This window comes from Ovis aries, chromosome 13, assembly GCF_016772045.2.
Source record: "Ovis aries strain OAR_USU_Benz2616 breed Rambouillet chromosome 13, ARS-UI_Ramb_v3.0, whole genome shotgun sequence".
NCBI classification, from domain to species: Eukaryota; Metazoa; Chordata; class Mammalia; order Artiodactyla; family Bovidae; genus Ovis; species Ovis aries.
Genome location: NC_056066.1, coordinates 28007738 through 28016651, shown reverse-complemented (window position 1 = coordinate 28016651; position 8914 = coordinate 28007738). Strand labels below are relative to the sequence as shown.

The 8914-nt window shown below is 42.5% G+C and overlaps 1 protein-coding gene across 7 annotated transcripts in view; it reads left to right on the top strand.

Moving 5' to 3' along the window:
• FRMD4A (FERM domain containing 4A) overlaps nt 1-8914 on the top strand; it is a 703559-nt gene that overhangs the window by 377198 nt on the left and 317447 nt on the right. The window lies entirely within an intron of this gene.

Sequence of the window (8914 nt, the reverse complement as noted above, 5' to 3'; positions counted from 1 at the left end):
GTGGGACCAGAAACTCCTCTTCTGTTTCTTTGTCGCATGAGAAATTCTTGGGGAATGGTGGGAAAGGGACGTCAGCTCTTGTCATTTCTGCATCATGTGTAGGAAGGGGAGGAGTCCACCTTCATCTGGCATCATCTTCCTGGTGCCAGGCAATGGGAGAAGTGCGCTGTAAGCAGGATCTAATTCAGTTTTCCGGACAACCTGATAAAAATGGGTGTTTGTGGCATCTTTTGGAGATAAGGTTATTAAAACTCAGGAAGGGATATAAGGTGTTCAGTGTTACCCAGCTGATAAATGATAGAGCTCTGGGATTTGCACCCAAGTTTTTCTGGCTACAAAGATGAGGATGCCCTCCCCACAAGTTCATGCTCCCTCACAAGAGATGCTATTTTCTCAAAGAGTGTGTGTGTGTGTATAGGGGTGGCGAAAACCTGATACAGGGTGTTGGCTGGCAGGACAGGAGTTGAGGGGGGATGAGCACTGAGCAGCAGTATTGAGTCCCCCTCTTCCCCATTTCATCTCCCTCCCATTTGGTAGCTTCCCTTCTCAGACATTCCCACACAAACGTGAGAAATGGGGAAAGTTTTCTGCAGCTGGGCAGCCCTTCTAAGCCCACTGGCTGGAGACACAGAGCTCTTAAAAAGGGAGAGGGTCTGCTTTCCCACCCATCCATCCAGACTGGTGGCATGAAGCCAGGTCCCTGCTGACCGTGGGGCTTCAGTCCTGATAGCCCAGCCCAGCCTGAGAAGAAGGATCCAGACCGACTGAGAAGGCTGGGGGAGATGAAGGCGAATGAGTAAAGGGCCAGCTCTGTCCCTGCCTGCTTCTTGGAGGCAGGTGTCACTAGCTTGGCTTCAGTTAATGTTTCCTTGTAGTGCTGTTTCTTTCGCTTAGTTAGTTTGAGAGGTGTTGGCCCCCTCTCTGCTTCCCACACTGCTTGGAAGCAAGCAGGCACAGCTGGCCTTTGTATTCTTAAGCATAATTTGGCTGCATATAATCTCTTAATGTACCATAGTGGCTAAACAGAGGCCCCTGTAGCCACCTTCCCCCCAGCCCTCTCGGTGGACTGTCCATACTTGCACTGAATGAACAGCTTCTTGGAAGATGAGCCCAGGTATCCTGGGTTGGTTTCACAGAGAGACAGCCCTCTCAGAACCCCTTCCTCCTACTTCATCTGCCTGTTGGCAGATGGGATGAAGACCATTCAAGTCATTTCTAAAAATGAGGATTTTTTTCCCCAGAATTCTTGTGTTTGAAAGGCATATGCCTATAGTTTTGCTGTAAACAGCAAATAACGATATGTCTGTAATAGATCATATATAAAAGAAACTTGAAAGAAGTCTTCCCAAATTTGACAAGAATCTGAAAAGTCTTTACAATGTTTCCCATGACAAATTGTGATTCTAAAAGACATCTGGGGGAAAAAATCACCCAGATAGGAGATACAAACAGTAACTAATGTGGCTGGTTTGTCCATTTGAGGATTTTTTTAAAACCTTGGTTTTAGAGTCAAATCTCAACAGCTTGGTTTTGAGGCTAATTCCTTAAACAAGATGAGTCTGTCTTATTTGTTGCTAATTACAAATGAATTTGGGAGTCCTGGCTTCTTACCTCTGTTTCCCCTTTTCTTTTTTATTGTAATTTTTATTATTTCTTGGCTGCACTGTGGGGCAGGTGGGATCTTTGTTCCCCAACCAATCAAAACCATGCCCCCTGCAGTGGAAGCATGCCAAACCACTGGATCTCCAAGGAAGTCCCTCTTCCACATCCTTTTCTCTCCTGTTTTCCTCGCTTGATGTTTCATTAAGTTATATGCAAATCAGGATTCTAAATCAAGGGAGCAGGGTGCACTAGCCCCATGTTGGTGGGCTTTTTAAAGACTTTCCTTCATGTTATAAGTGTACTGGAGAGAACATGGAATTATTGGCCATCAGACCTGAAAGACACCTTCCTCCTGCTACAACTTCAACTCAATTCATCAGACACTTACTGAATAGCAGTTTTATACTTGGCCCTTGGGAGGCAGTTGGGACTCAGAAGCTAATCACACCTCATGCTTGTCCATGATTTGTCTCTGGCCATGCCAGACTGGCCAGCCAAGCCAAAATGGTCAGCCTAGAGGTCAGCTGCCTATGACCCACACAGCCTGTCTTCAGCCAACAGGTAATTCCCACAGGTGGCTTTGAAAGCCATTTGTGGCGGGGAAAGCAAGGGCAGCAGGTCTAAATGAGTTCACTGACCTAAGAGGCCATTTTGACCAGTGAGCTGTCTGTAGAGCCAGGCGAGGGGTCTTGGAAAAGAAAGCGTAACTGAGAGCAAAAGACAGCTGCACTGGACCCGCGTGGACTGTTCAGCTCAGTCACTCAGTCGTGTCTGACTCTTTGCGACCCCATGGACTACAGCACGCCAGGCTTCCCTGTCCTTCACCAACTCCCAGAGCTTGCTCAAACTCATGTCCATTGAGTCGGTGATGCCATCCAACCATCTCATCCTCTGTTGTCCCCTTCCCCTCCTGTCCCCAATCCCTCCCAGCATCAGGGTCTTTTCCAATAAGTCAGCTCTCCGCATGAGGTGGCCAAAGTATTGGAGTTTCAGCTTCAACATCAGTCCTTCCAATGAACACCCAGGACTGATCTCCTTTAGGAGGGACTGGTTGCATCTTCTTGCAGTCCAAGGGACTCTCAAGAGTGTTCTCCAATACCACAGTTCAGAAGCATCAATTCTTTGGTGCTCAGCTTTCTTTAAAGTCCAACTCTCATGTCTATACATGACTACTGGAAAAACCATAGACTTGACTAGATGGACTTTTGTCAGCAAAGTAATGTTTCTGCTTTTTAATATGCTGTCTAGGTTGGTCATAGCTTTTATTCCAAGGAGCAAGCGTCTTTAATTTCATGGCTGCAATCACCATCTGCAGTGATTTTGGAGCCCCCCAAAATAAGGTTTCTCACTGATTCCATTTTTTCCCCATCTATATGCCATGAAGTGATGGGACTGGATGCCGTGATCTTAGTTTTCTGAATATTGAGTTTGAAGCCAACTTTTCACTCTCCTCTTTCGCTTTCATCAAGAGGCTCTTTAGTTCTTCATCGCTTTCTGCCATTAGGGTGGTGTCATCTGTGTATCTGAGTTTATTGATATTTCTCCCCATGGTCTAGATTCCAGCTTGTGCTTCATCCAGCCCAGCATTTTTCATGATGTACTCTGCATACAAGTTAAATAAGCAGAGTACAATATACAGCTTTGACGTACTCCTTTCCCTATTTGGAACCAGTCTGTTGTTCCATGTCCAGTTCTTACTGTTGCTTCTTGACCTGTATACAGATTTCTCAAGAGGCAGGTCAGGTGGTCTGGTATTCCCATCTCTTTCAGAAGTTTCCACAGTTTGTTATGATCCACATAGTCAAAAGCTTTGGTGTAGTCAATAAAGCAGAAGTAGATATTTTTTTGGAACTCTCTTGCTTTTTCAATGATCCAATGGATGTTGGCAATTTGATCTCTGGCTCCTCTGCCTTTTCTAAATCCAGCTTGAATATCTGGAAGTTCACAGTTCACTTACTGTTGAAGCCTGGCTTGGAGAATTTTGAGCATTACTTTGCTGGCATGTGAGATGAATGCAATTGTGCAGTAGTTTGAACATTCTTTGGCATTGCCTTTTTTTGGGATTGGAACTGAAGGAATGGGGGTGGACTGAAGGAATCCCAAATGAGACCTACCATCTCCTGGGCACCTTCACCTATTCCCAGGCCCATTCACACTGGCAAGCAGGTTTGGTTTAAATGGACATGCAAAGCAAAGTACCTGCCTGTCTTCAGAAGCTCACCGCCTCCTGAGGAAGAGTCAAAAAACAAATAGAGTTTTCAAAGGAAGAGTGGAGAGTAACTAATTTTGCTCAGGGAAGACTTATCAAACAGTCTTTTTTTCTCTCCTAGCCTGTGCCTTCTCCACTATAGAATATAGCTTAGCTAAAGTGTAAGGGTAGGGAGGGAGATGGGAGGGGGGTTCAGGATGGGAAACATATGTACACCCATGGCTGATTCATGTCAATGTATGACAAAAACCACTAAAATACTGTCAAGTAATTAGCCTCCAATTAAAATAAATTAATTTTTTTTAAAGTGTAAGGGTAAAATAAGACGTATTTGTGAAAGTGTGCTGCAACTGCTGAAGTATATACAAATGGAAATTATTGTTTTTTTATTGAAGTATAGTTGATTTACAGTATTATGTTAGTTTCAAGTGTACAACACAATGACAATATTATTATGGATTATTGATTATAGTCCATTTAAAATTATTGCAAAATAATAGCAATATTTCCCTGTTCTATACAATATATCCCTGTTGATCTATTTTATACAGAATAATTTGTACCTCTTAATCCTTTCCTCCTTTCTTGCTCCTGCCCCCTTCCCTCTCCCCACTGATAACCACTAGTCTCTTCTCTGTATCTGTGATTCTATTTCTGCTTTGTTGTATTTGTGTTATTTTTTAGATTCCACATAAAAAGTGATATCGTACAGTATTTGTCTTTCTCTGTATGACTTATTTTACTAATCATACTATCCTCTAGATCCATTCACATTGTTGCAAAGAGCAGAATTTCATTCTTTTGTATTACTGAGTAGTATTCCATTGTGTGTGTGTGTGTGTGTGTGTGTGTCTGTATACACATACATACCACATCTTTATCCACTCATCTGTTGATGGACACTTATATTGCTTCCATATCTTAGCAATTATAAATCATGTTGCTATGAATATTAGGGTATGTGTATCTTTTCAAATTATTGTGTTTTTTTTTTTCAGATGTATACCCAGGAGTAGGATTGCTGGGTCATATGGTAGTTCTATTTTTAGTTTTCTGAGAAGCCTCTGTACTCTTTTCCTCAGTGGCTGCACTAATTCACACTCTCACAAACAATCTACAAGGGTTTCTTTTGCTCCTTCCTCACCAACGTTTGTTATTTGTTTTCTTTTTTGATGATAGGTTGCTTCCATGTCGTGGCTATTGCAAACAGTGCTGCTGTGAACGTTAGGGTGTGTGTTTCTTTTCACATTCGTGTTTTCATTTTCCTCAACTGTATCCCCAGGAGTAGAATTGCTGGATTATATGGCAGTTCTATTTTTAGTTTTTCATTATCGTTTTTTAAATATGCTGTATCCTTACTGTTTTTTTATCTTGGGGAAAAATTCATCAAGAATAGAGTGCCTTTAGTAATAGTAAAGGACAGGTAAGCCAAGAATACTGCACTCCATGGGGTCACAAAGAGTTGAACATGACTTAGCGACTGAACACCAATGCAAAACAATGAACAATGATTATTTGTTAATATTCTGTGTTATTATTGGCTTTTATCTTGGGAAACATTCATCCAGAATGCCTTTACTTCCTAGTGGTAAGGTGATGAATGGCCATTTTTATGTGTTTTGTTTAGGCAATTGTCTAGGGAAAACTCTGTTTTCCTTTACTCTCATGCTGCTATCACACTCACAATGCTTTTGGTGTGGGTAGATTTTCCACACCAAGCAATTCTGACACTAACTGCCTAGAGGGAGCACAAGTTCAGGTTGAGGGCTCAGGTTGAGAACTGCCCTGCTCTTCAGACACCAATCATACATCCCCAGTTTACCCACAACTTCTGGCTGACTTGTCTGCAAATTGGAGGTTCCCATGATCCCCTCCTTGGATTAGGTCATTTGCTAGAAGAGCTCACAGAACCCAGGAAAACACATTTACCAGTTTATTACATGATAGAGGAAATGAGCGGAGAAGGCAATGGCAACCCACTCCAGTACTCTTGCCTGGCAAATCCCATGGATGGAGGAGCCTGATAGGCTACAGTCCACGGGGTCGCTAGGAGTCGGACACGGCTGAGCGACTTCACTTTCATGCATTGGAGAAGGAAATGGCAACCCACTCCAGTGTTCTTGCCTGGAGAATCCCAGGGATGGGGGAGCTTTGTGGGCTGCCATCCATGGGGTTGCACAGAGCTGGACACAACTGAGGCGACTTAGCAGCAGCAGCAGCAGCAGAGGAAATGAGAAAGGACATAGACGAATAGCCAGATGGAGAGATTCATAGGGCAAGGTCTGGGAAAGTCCAAGTGCAGGGGTTCTAGCCCTGTGGAACTGAGATGCATATTATCCCAGCACATAGATATGTTTACCAACCGAGAAGCTTTTTGAACCCCATATGTTTGAAATTTTATGGATGCTTCATCATGTAGGCATGCTCAATCATTAACTCAGTCTTAAGCCCCTCTCTCATTCCCGGAGGATGAGGATGGAGATGAAAGTTTCAAGCTTCCAATCATGGCTTGATCTTTCTGGTGACAAGTCCCCATTCTGAAGCCATCCAAGAGCCCAACAGAGTCACCTCATGAAAACAAAAGACATTCCTATCACTCAGGAATTCTAAGGGGTTTAAGAGCTCTGTGTCAGGAACCAGGGTTGAAGTCCAAATATAAGAACAGAAAATGCTCCCAGTGCTCTTCTCTTTAAGGAAAAATTACAGGAGTTTAAGGAGCTCTGTGCCATAAATGGAAGACAGAGACCTATATATATATATAACTTTTTTTTCTATTATTTCACAGCAATGCTTTCATGGTTGACAGTTTCTCCATTGCCTGAAGTGATGGCTGTTATTCCCTGGTTGGACTTTTGATTCTGTCAGGGAGCTTTTAAAGCCACCCATGCCCAGGTCTGACTCCCAGAGATTCTTGGTTAATTGATCTAGAGCCTATGTATGTATGTTTTTTAAGGTTTCTAGGTATTTATTGTGCACTCCAGCTGAAGAGCCTCTGAGCTGAAAGAAGCTCATTCCACTGTCAGATAGTAAGCAGATGTTTATTTTCTGTGCCTGTGAGCCTATTTCTGTTTTGTAAATAAGTGCATTTGTATCATTTTTTAAGATTCCACATGTAAGCAGTATCATAGGACATTTGTCTTTCCCTGTCTTGCTTCCTTCACTTAGTATGATAATCTTGATCATGATAATCATGTTGCTGAAATCTGGCTCCCTGCATTTTAAGCCTGATTTCTCCTATGTGGAGGCCACATAGTTCCATAACCAGGTGCTGTAAGATGTAGTAATATCTGGATAAGACCCCAGGCCCTGCACCTTTATGGACAATACAGGTTAAGTCAACGCTTAGGGGTGAAGAATATGACTGAAAGCCGATCCTTCAATGACATCATCCATTTCCACCTTTTCATGTGTGCTTAGTCGTTCAGTTGTGTCCGATTTTTTGTGACCTCATGAATTGTAGCCTTCCAGGCTCCTCTGTCCATGGGGATTCTTCCAGGCAAGAATACTGGAGTGGGTTGCTTTGCCCACCTCCAGAGGATCTTCCCAACCCAGGGATCGAACCCAGGCAGATTCCTTTCCATCTTAGCCACCAGGTAGTCCCATATTTTCATAGATAAATGGAAATGACCGTGAACTTCAAACATGTATTCTTTTAACCCAAACTACATGTATCGCAACTCAACTGCCCCTGAGCTGAGCTCCAGAAAGTGTCCATGGCCATTCCAATGCTACGTGATCAAGAAGGGAAGTTTAGCAGAGGGAAGGTCAGTGCAGAAATAGACAGTAGACATAACTGATTGCAATTACAATAGCTCCATTATGCAACTGTGACTGTGTACACATATTACCAGCAATCATCCTAGAGCCCTAGAAGAGATCCCAAGAAGTGACAGGCCCTGAAGTTTAAGCTTCATTAACATCACGATGAAGCCACCTTTTTTCCTCCTGCCCGACCGCTTATCATGAATATGAACTACAGGAGAAATAAGATAAATAAGACCAGTAACCTAAATTATTGCTGTGCCATAAATTGCTTCTGGCTCCAAAGATGAAGAGCACATATGCATGGCATATGGGAGTCTGTTTTAGTTTATTTTTTCAGTTGGATGTCATTCATTTTTTCTGTTTCTTTATTTTTGGTCCATTTGCAGAAACGGCACACTTCATGAGAGTTGTTAGCTTTGTTTCTGTTTTTTATTTTTTGAGGCTGCTGAACGAAGTCCAAAGAGGAAATTTACCTGCTCTTCCTGACTTTAGGATATAAGCTATAGGGGAGAAACTAGGAGTGGGAAAATGTTCCAGTGTATGTTCCCACCTTCCTCTAAGGAGTATGGTTTCTTAATGTATATTTGAAATCATCCATGGCTCACCCATCACTTTCTTCTAGAAGAGAATATGGACCAGGAACCAGAGTGACACCCAGGTGTTGGGAATTTGGGGAGAGTCCTTTTTTATTTATACTGAGAGGTTCTAACCCAGTGCTCTGACACTGCCTCTCTATGGCCCACAGAATCAGCCCTACATTGACCTGTATGTACTGAATTTCCCACAAACACTGCCAGAAAAACAAACAAAAACAAAAAAGTCAATGACAGAGGAGACTGCTTTATCACCCTGGGATGGAGTTTACAGTCACAGAAAATGGTTTGTGTATTTTTCTTTTAATAGGAATTGTGCTTCTGAAACTGAGAGGTTCTAGAAATAGGAATGATTTTGAAACTGCATTTTTATCAACTGTCTGTATGATGAGTTATAATGATGTCAGTGGTAAATTCTTCTAATGGTGAATAATTCCTCTAAAAGGGGATTGGGTTTGCAATGATTTATTTGTATCTTCTAAAGCAACTAATACAACCAGTCTGGGACCAATGGATGATGCCATGATTCCAGGAAACGTTCCCACATGTGCAAAGCTAGGCTTTGATGCTCAATTTGCTATTTTTGCTGTTACTCTTTCATCATTTCGTTCCAGCAATGTATGTTTTCCAGGGGTTGTGCTTTTTGTATTATTTAGTGCCTACATATGCTGTGGAGCTGAGCCTTTCCTCCAGTGATCTACAACATATGTTATAGTTAAAGGGGAAAAAATAGGTTTGCACCAAG